This window comes from Tenrec ecaudatus, chromosome 2, assembly GCF_050624435.1.
Source record: "Tenrec ecaudatus isolate mTenEca1 chromosome 2, mTenEca1.hap1, whole genome shotgun sequence".
Classification (NCBI taxonomy): Eukaryota; Metazoa; Chordata; class Mammalia; order Afrosoricida; family Tenrecidae; genus Tenrec; species Tenrec ecaudatus.
Genome location: NC_134531.1, coordinates 239,832,275 through 239,841,409, shown reverse-complemented (window position 1 = coordinate 239,841,409; position 9,135 = coordinate 239,832,275). Strand labels below are relative to the sequence as shown.

The following is a 9,135-nucleotide window of genomic DNA, read 5'->3' as shown; positions in this document are numbered from 1 at the left end:
GATGAGGAACAAGGAATTCAATCTTCCTTATGGATTACAACTCAATGTAAAGAAGACCAAAATCTTCACAACTGGACCAATAGGCAACATCATGGGAACTAGAGAAAAGGTTAAAGTTTTCAAGGATTTTGTCTTACTTCGTCCGCAGATAATGCTCACGGAAGCAATAGTAAAGCAATTAAAAGATGAATTGCATTAGTTAAATCTGCTGCACAAGATTACTTTAGAATATTGAGGAGCAAGGATGTTATTTGAGGAATAATACATTGCTAAACCGAACCATGATATTTTCAATTGCCTCACATGCATGTGAGTGTTGGACATTGAATAAAATAAACCAAAATATAATTGAAGCATTTGCAGTGTGACAACAGGGAAGAATATTGTAAGTACCGTGGACTGCTAAAGGACAAACCTATCTGTGTTGAAATGTGTGCAGGCAGAATTGGTCTTAGAGGCAAGGATGAGGAGACTTTGTCTTACAAAGTTTGGACTTGCTGTTGAAGAACAGTCCCTGGAGAATGACATGCTTGGTAAAATAGAGGAGCAGTGAAAATGAGGAAGGCTTTCAGTAAAATAGATTGACCCAGTGACTGAAACAATGCACTCTAGCATGTGATCAACGGTGAGGATTACAGAGGATGGGGCAGTATTTCATTCCATTATACATATATTCGCTATTGGTCAAAACCAACTGATTGACACCTATATACAACAAAGATACGGTGCCTTAAAATAAATTTTCCCAAAAAATGCTTTAAAAGGCAAGAAGGAAAGAAACTTATCTACAAATAAGCTACATTATTACAAAGGATACAGATAAATCTACAGACCTGAATTTTGAATAGCTAAAATAGCAAGAAAATCTTGAAAAGTCTATGTATTTGAAGAACCCAAGTTTATATTTGTTATTATGATCAGGGATATTAATGGTGTGAGTCAAAAGTTTCAAATGGTGTTGCAGCTTCTTGTCTTCACCAGATCTGCAATGACACCTTTGTTAAGCTTAACAAGGCTTTAAGTAACATGCTAAGATTTGTGGATCCATGCATTGCATGGGGGGATGAAATATGAAGTCAGTGAAAGATGTGCTCTACAAGTGTGATCATGGCAAAATCACAAAGAAATGTATGGTTTAACAGAAAACCATTTGCACAATCTATTGGTAAATATAGCATCATGTGCTTAGAATATCTAATTTATGAGATCCATACTGTTTGGAAATGCTTCAAAGAAGCAAATATCTTCCTGTGGTTCTTCAAGTGATCTTCTCTATGAGGTGGACCGAAGAAAAGACCACCCATGTCATAGAAGGTAGAGATGCTGGTAATAGGGAAGAGCAGATAGACAGGTTTGTTGGAAGGATGAACTAAGGTGTTGGCAAGGATTATTTTTGTAATCAGATACTAAAATAGCAACAGCTTTCATATTGAAGGAGGAGAAGGAGGAGGAAGGAGGAAGGAGAAGGAGAAATTGTTGTTACTGTGGGGATGAGAGTGCAACCTTGATCCTTAGGTGCTTTGATCATGGTGCCCTGGACAGGAGGGACTTTGGACACTTACCTAGTCAGCCAGGTGGAGTCTTACTAGTCAATACTTCCTGCTGCACATGGCTGAATACTCTAAGGTGGGTGATACAGAATACACACGGAATTAGGCAGCAAATCACATGAGTACATACTATAACTTTCTACAGGCATGAGATTTATTTGGTGACTACTTATTAGTAATAGTTAAATGAACTTGGTCAATTTATAAGGAATAGTAATAATGTACATTCTGCTCACAGTATGCATACATAGACATATCTTTCACTGCTGCTTCACATTTGGGAGTGGAAAAAAGAAGCGCTTATACCAACTTAATATTTATCCGTTCTGATCAACAATGCAACATACTTGACTACGACTGTACTCATATCTAACTCCTGAGGAAGAACTAGATGGTAGTGAGTGGAAAACCAGCACCATGAATTTAAAGAGTCTGCTGTAGCCATCATCTAGGGATCCTGCAAACCCCAGGTTAATAATCAATGTGCTACCATTAACTTCTAATCAAAAGAGGAAAATGCCAAAAAACAGACCTTGAACTAGCTGTAGGCTTTTCTTTTTTTGTTTTGTTGTTGTTTTGTTTTGTTGCTTTGTTTTGCTCTGTCTTGTTTTTTTGTGCATATTATTATCTCTGCAGGTCTATCTAGATAAGATAGGTGGGATTAACAATCTGGAGGAGAACATAAGACTGACGGTTCCAGGGGACATGGGAGAAGGGGAGGCAGGGGAAAGGAAGTGGGTGTTAACAAACCCAACAAATGTACCAGGGAATAATAAGTGATCTAAAAATCTATGGTAAGGAGGCTGTAGGAGGCCTGGTAGGACTTGGTGAAAGGCAATGAAACTGAGAGGAATTACTGAAACCCGAAGGAAGACTGAACATTATAGTGGGACAAGAAGAAAGTAAAAGGAAATAGAAGAAAGAACGAAGAGGCAAAAGGCATCTAAATACATACATGTACATATGTAAATATATTTATATATGATGATGAGGAAATAGATCTATGTTCATATATGTATAGGTTAGTATTAAGGTAGCAGATAGACATTGGGCCTCTACTCAAGTGCTCCCTCAATGCAAAAAACACTTTGTTCTAATAAACTGGCATTTTGTGACACTTACCTTCCTTACATTATCGCTGAAGACAAAGTGGGTGCTTAAGCAAATGTGGTGAAGAAAACTGATGGTGCCTGCCTATCAAAAGATATAGCATTTGGGGGTCTTAAAGGCTTGAAGATAAACAAGTGGCCATGTAGCTGAGAAGCAACAGAGCTGGCATGGAAGAAGTATAACTGCCTTTGTGATTACCAGGTGTCTATAGAATCAGGTACCAGGCATCAAAGAACAAAACAATCATATTGTTGTGAATGAGGGAGAGTGGAGAGTGGAGAGCAAAAGCGCATCTGTAGGCAACTGGATATCCCCTCATAGAAGGGTCTTGGGGAGGAGACGAGCCAGTCAAGGTGCACTATAGCACTAATGAAACACACAACTTCCATCTAGTTCTTTAATGATTCCTCCCTCCCCACAATCATAATCCAAATTCTAACTTACAAATCCAGCTAGACCAGAGAATGCACACTGGTACAAAAAAGAGCTGGAAACACAGGGAATACAGGATGGAAACAGAGAATGCTCTATTTTAGTTTTATTTTTCCCTCTGATTGGTAAACCTATCTTTTCAGTTCAAAAACCCCGTCATTTGAGAGTGCAAGGAAAGCACACACTTGGGAAGCAGCGTGCAGGACATTGCAGTTCAATTGAAGCAGAGGAAGCAACTGTGGGGAGAGTGAAGCTGCTCCAGTCTGTGAGGATATCTGTCTACCCTGAGCTGGTAGGAGGTACAGGGAAGTGATGGCAGAACCACGGGGTCCCTTTGATTCATAATAAGATACTGCCTCCTTTAGAATGAAAAGCCACCTGTTGTTTGTCAAAAGGTTCTACTTATTGATTATTGCTTTACATATTAATGCAGAGAACCCTTGGCAGTAATCTCCTGCTCAGCTTCAGAAAGTCAGTCTTTCACCTGTCTCCAATCGGCAAACTTAAAAACAAATGCTTTGTACAGCCAGCAGAGAATGAATCTTTCTTTGAGGAAATCAGAGCAGTCTGCTGGGGGCAATGAAGGGATGATGCTACCAGGAGTATTGAGTTGCTTATTGCCAAGCACAGAAAAATGCTAATAAGATGCATGCTGAGAAAAGCTCTCTCTCATCAGGGTGCATGCTGCTGACTTTAAGCTGAGACTGTGAAATGCTGTTAGCCAGCACTAGAGGAAGGCTAAGGAGAATTGCTCCAGGAAATAGCTCTTGTCACCCTGTGAATTGCTGTTGGGGCAGGAGAATTGTTATATTGTTTTGTAAAATATTTTCCAAAAAAATTATTTAGACAATTATTTCAGTAAATTATCAAAATATATTTAAAATTGAGTATTTTTTTCAAAAATATTCTCAAGATCAATGCTATCACTTGAATATTACTCTAATGCACACATGCTTGTATTTTATATACAGACATACATACGTATGCATTTACATTTATAATCCGGCATATGCCCCTGAGACAGTGCATCTCAACTGAATGAGATGAATATGAAGCCATAGAAAATCTGACCTGGTGTGGGGAGCTGGGAGGGAGGGGAAAAAAGAGGACTTGATGCAAAGGGCTTAAGTGGAGAGCAAATGCTTTGAAAATGATTAGGGCAAAGAATGTACAGATGTGCTTTATACAATTGATGTATGTATATTTATGGATTGTGATAAGAATTCTATGAGTCCTAATAAAATGTTAATTTAAAAAAGATTCTTTTGAACCTTGCATGTCCTTGTGCTTATCTTAGAATATAGTGTTCTTATTATTCAAGTGTTTAGAAAGTGTACCTGGTTAAGTAACACCTGCATAGATAAGAGGTTCAGAATGTTTTTTAAAGCAAATTCTTTGATGTTTATTCTGTAACTATTCCCTTGTGTAAGAAGAGTATAAAATCCAAGCTTTGAATATATCGGTACTTCAGTCCATCAGACTGTCGTTCTCCCAAACAAACAAACAAACAAACAACAACAACAAAAAGAAAATCTGAACTGTATAAACTTCTGGCTTTCAAAGCGAATTGCTAATAAAGTCATAGAGAAAATCCATTTCTCGCTCCCACTGCACCTCTCCATAGTTTTGACACTATGAAAACACAGAGCATGAAGACTTGAAGCAATCTCTAAACAGATAATTTCTAAACAGTTTTTAAAAATAGGAAGAGCATTGAGAAACAATGCTACAAACTGCATTCTTCTCTGAGCATTGCCTTTTCTATTAAGCATGTCTGCTCAAGTATATGTATCAGAGAGAGCAAGGTGAATGATGAACGACGTGTTGGAGGAAGTTGAGCATAGCAAGCTCCCTTGGCTGCTTAGGGGCAAGGTTTCTGGTATAATAATTAATGAAACTATTTTAAAGTCAGGAACTATTGGGATTATCCAACCCCCCTTTTTTCCTACATGAAACGATTATTTACAAAATAAAATTCTGATTTAAAACATGCCTTCCAGTAAAATCAAGTCAAAACTAATAAAGAGAGGCAATTTAATTGAGTTCAACAGGAAAACCTGTTATATTATCTGATGTGCTGCTAAGAAACTCTGCTATCATCATTGGGAGAACTCCACAATGCCTCCTTGGGTTGAAAACAAAACACAAGAAAACCCCTGGCAATCTGCTGTGGTGAAAATGCCAGGCTAGAAACCGTGGAGAAGCTTCTCTATGAATTGTAATTGACACTGTTGAACTGAGCAACCGCGAAACAATTACTAACTCTCTGGCCTTATGTTATTAGTGCCATTCATTAAGTCCTTAGTAATATTTGTGGACTCTATATAAAGAAGTATACGTTCTTCATTTTGTTTCAGCATACAACATACTCCCACAACCACCATGAAAATGGTGCAGAATGAGGCAAAACAACTTTTTTTCCTCTAATATATGAATTAGTCTCCAGGAATCTAATCTCACTTGAAGGCAGATAAGAACAAGAGTGACCCTCACTTATTTGGGAGTGCAGATGTAAAAAGTATACCCTAATATTTCTCTCCGTATACAGGTGCCTCTGTGTAAGAGTACTATGAAAGTGTCCTGGCTATGAAGTTGTCTTTCCAATGAATGTTGGGTTTTCTACTTTTAAGTTATATAACTTTCTCTGGGTTTTTCAAAACATTTAGGAAACTTGCTTTGAAGTCTGATAGGAAATGCAATGTTGTTTTAATTTCTATTTTCTTATTGAATTGTATTGAATAGATTTCAACTCATAGTAATTTTATATAGGTTTTCTGAGGCTGATAAACACTATGTGAGCAGCCTCAACTTAATCCCTCAGATTTATTGGTGGATTTGAACAACCTACCTAGGGGTTAAGAATCCAACATCTATTCCACAACACCATCTGGGGTCCTTGGAGCTCTATTAAATGAGGCCCAAAGGGAAAATACACACACACACACATATATGCAAAAGCTGATCCTGATAAGAGAAAGATAACACAAGGAGATGTTATTGTTAGGGCCCTAGTCCTTTCTAATTCATGGGGACCTTATGTACAACAACAGGAACACCGCCCTGCCCTGCACCAGTTCCACAATTGTCCTTAGGTTTGAGACCACTATTGTAAGGACTGCATATCTCTATCTTGTCCAGAGTTTTCCTCTTTTTCGCTGCTCCTCTAATTTGTGAAGCATCATGTCCTTTTTCCAAGGACAGGTCTTCCCTGATAACATGTCCAAATTACACAAGGTAAAGTCTTTCCATCTTTGTATCTAAGGAGCATTCTGGCCACAATTTTTCCAAGACAGATTTTATTTTTTTGGCAGTTCTTAGTCTTTCAATATTCTTCACCAGCACCACAATTTAAATGCATCCATTCTTACTCGGTCCGCCTCATTCAGTGTCCAACTTTCACGTGCAGATGAAACAATTGAAAGCATAGCAGTGTGGGTCAGTTGTGCTGTAATTCTTCTAGTAACACTCTGGCTTTTCTGCACACTCAAGTGATGCTTGTGCAACAGATCTGCTCAACGCAACACAGCCTTTGCTCCCTCCTCTGCTGCTTGCAAAAACATTGATCATGGAGCTAGGCAAGACACAATCCTGGAAACTTCCATCTTTTCTGGTTTATCATGATGTAACCTACTGGGTCTGTTTTGGGGATTTTTGTTTTGTTTACATTGACTGTATTCATACTGAAGACTGTGAAAGTACAAGTCCTCTTCACTCTGAGAAAGCTGCTGCATCTTTTGCGTATAGCAGGTTGTTAATAAGCCAGAGAATGTGTGCAGGAGTGTTACTTCAGTTTGGGGGTAATGGTGCAAAGAAAATAAGCTTGGCTCAGTTTGAATTTATTGATATGGTCCCACTAAGTACAGATACTTCATTCAATACCTCAGGTAGAGAGGCCAGGAGAAGATCTAATAGTTTATGTGGTTAGTTTGCTGAAGCACGTGTTGTGAGGTAGCCTACACTAAGTTCTTGAAGTACCAGTCTTACATTGATGTAAAATAGAGAAAGGCATCCACAGGCTTAGGTATGTTAGAGTACATTTATCGAGGCAGATTCATAGACCCACATAGGGATACCCCAAGGACACACTTTCTATCAAAAGTCAAGTGATGAGTACCTCTGTGTTTTGAAGATAGCATATCCTTCATTTGGATGTACTTCTCTGACTTATATATCCCAGGACTCAAGAAACTGCCAGTGTTACATGGTGCCCAGAACAAGAAAAGGCGCTGCAACAAGTTCAGGCTGCCATATAAGCCACCCTGTCACTGGGACCATATGGTTTAGCTGATCCCATGGTGTCAGTAACATAGATGCAATTTGGAGTCTTTGACGCGCTCCTATTGCTGAATATAATTGCAGACCTTTAGAATTTTGGAGCAAAGCTTTGCCACCCTATGTATACAATGAATCATCTTTTAAAAAACAGCTTTTGATTTATAACTTGGCTTTGGTGGATTCTTATACCTTCACTGTGAGCCACCAAATCACCATGTAGCCTGAGTTGCTCATCGTGAACTGGGTGCTTCTGACCCAGAGAATCATAGAGTTGGACGTGCAAAGTAGCGTTCCCTCATTAAATGGAAGTTGTGTATGCGAGAGCAGGATAGATCAGGCTTTGAAGAAGCACACAAACTGCACGGGGAAATGACCCAAATGTTCCCAGTCCTGTCACTGTACCATCTTTCTCCCAGTCTGCCCCTGGGGCCTCGTGGAAAGGTCATTATGATCAGTTGACTGAGAAGAGAAAGTGTGGGCTTAGTTTACCGATGGTTCTGTATGATATGCAGGTACAGCTTGAAAGTGGACACTGTAGCACAACACACCCTTTCTGGGACCTCTCTTCAGGACGGTGGTGAAGGAAAATCCTCCCAGTGGTACACCTAGTCATTCAGTTTGTGTGTAAGGATATGTGGCCATGTGTATAATTGTATACTGATTAATGGATTGTGGCCAGTGGTTTGGGCTGGATAATCAGAGATTCAGCAGGTGTATCTTTGGAAAATCATAGACAATGAAGGGTGGGGAACAGGTATGTCCATTACTGGTAATCTTCATTCCCCAGGCACTCCTCTATATGCCCACATGGCAGATGAATAAAATTACCATGGTGTCAGGGGTAGAAGCAATGTATAGACTCAGGGATATGGATTTCCAATTATGAGCATTGACTTGACTAACGCTCATGAAAGCTGACACTACTGAGTGCCCAAGATGCCAGCAGCAGAGACCAAGAGTGTGTCTAAAGTACACGACCATTTTTTCAGAGGTGATCAACCAGATAATAGCGGCACATTAATTACATAGAACCATGTCCTTCACAGAAATGGCAGCCTCATGTTGTTACTGGAATAAATGCTTATATTTTTATTAACTGGAATAAACGTTAATAAATAACGCTTACTCAGGATATGGATTTTCCATCCTTGCATGCACTGCTTCTTCAAAAACTATCATTTGTGGATCTAAAGAATGTCTCATCCACCAGCATGATAGCTGGCAAGGCATCTACTCAGATCAAGGTATTTACTTCTCTCAAATGAAAGGTGGCAATATTCTCCATCGTCCTGCAGCAGCTAGTGTGATAGAATGATGGAATCAATTTCTTTTTTTCCCTCCCTTTTTATTCCCCAAAAGGGGGGTACTCCATTCCTGGAAGTCCTGCAATACCAGGTCAATGTGTGGAGTGGACAGAGCAAGTTCCTATTCCATCGCCCTGATCCCAAAATCCATTTAATATATTGTCCTCGGATAGAATACATATCAGATATTAAACTGATAAGAACAGATCCTACACTTGATCTTAGTCAAAACGCCAAGAAGCAATATGGAATAGATTTATGAAGAAACAATTATGGTGCCAGTAGATGAAATTACCTTCAAAGTTGGAGCAACATGCTTCAGAACACTGTATATACTACAAATAAGCATATGCTATAAGGTGCTGTTTCTCCAATAGTCAGACTTGAGGAGACCAGGAACCAAGGTGTTGAAATAGGATTGGTGCCACACACCATTTCTCTGAATGACCCGCTCACTACATTTG

At 39.2% G+C, this 9,135-nt stretch overlaps 1 non-coding gene across 1 annotated transcript; it reads right to left on the bottom strand.

Moving 5' to 3' along the window:
* Positions 1-8,725: 8,725 nt before the first annotated feature.
* On the bottom strand, positions 8,726-8,916 carry LOC142441844 (U2 spliceosomal RNA). The gene has a single exon (XR_012783162.1). It is a non-coding gene; the product is annotated as a U2 spliceosomal RNA (small nuclear RNA).
* Between the last annotated feature and the right edge of the window lie 219 nt (positions 8,917-9,135).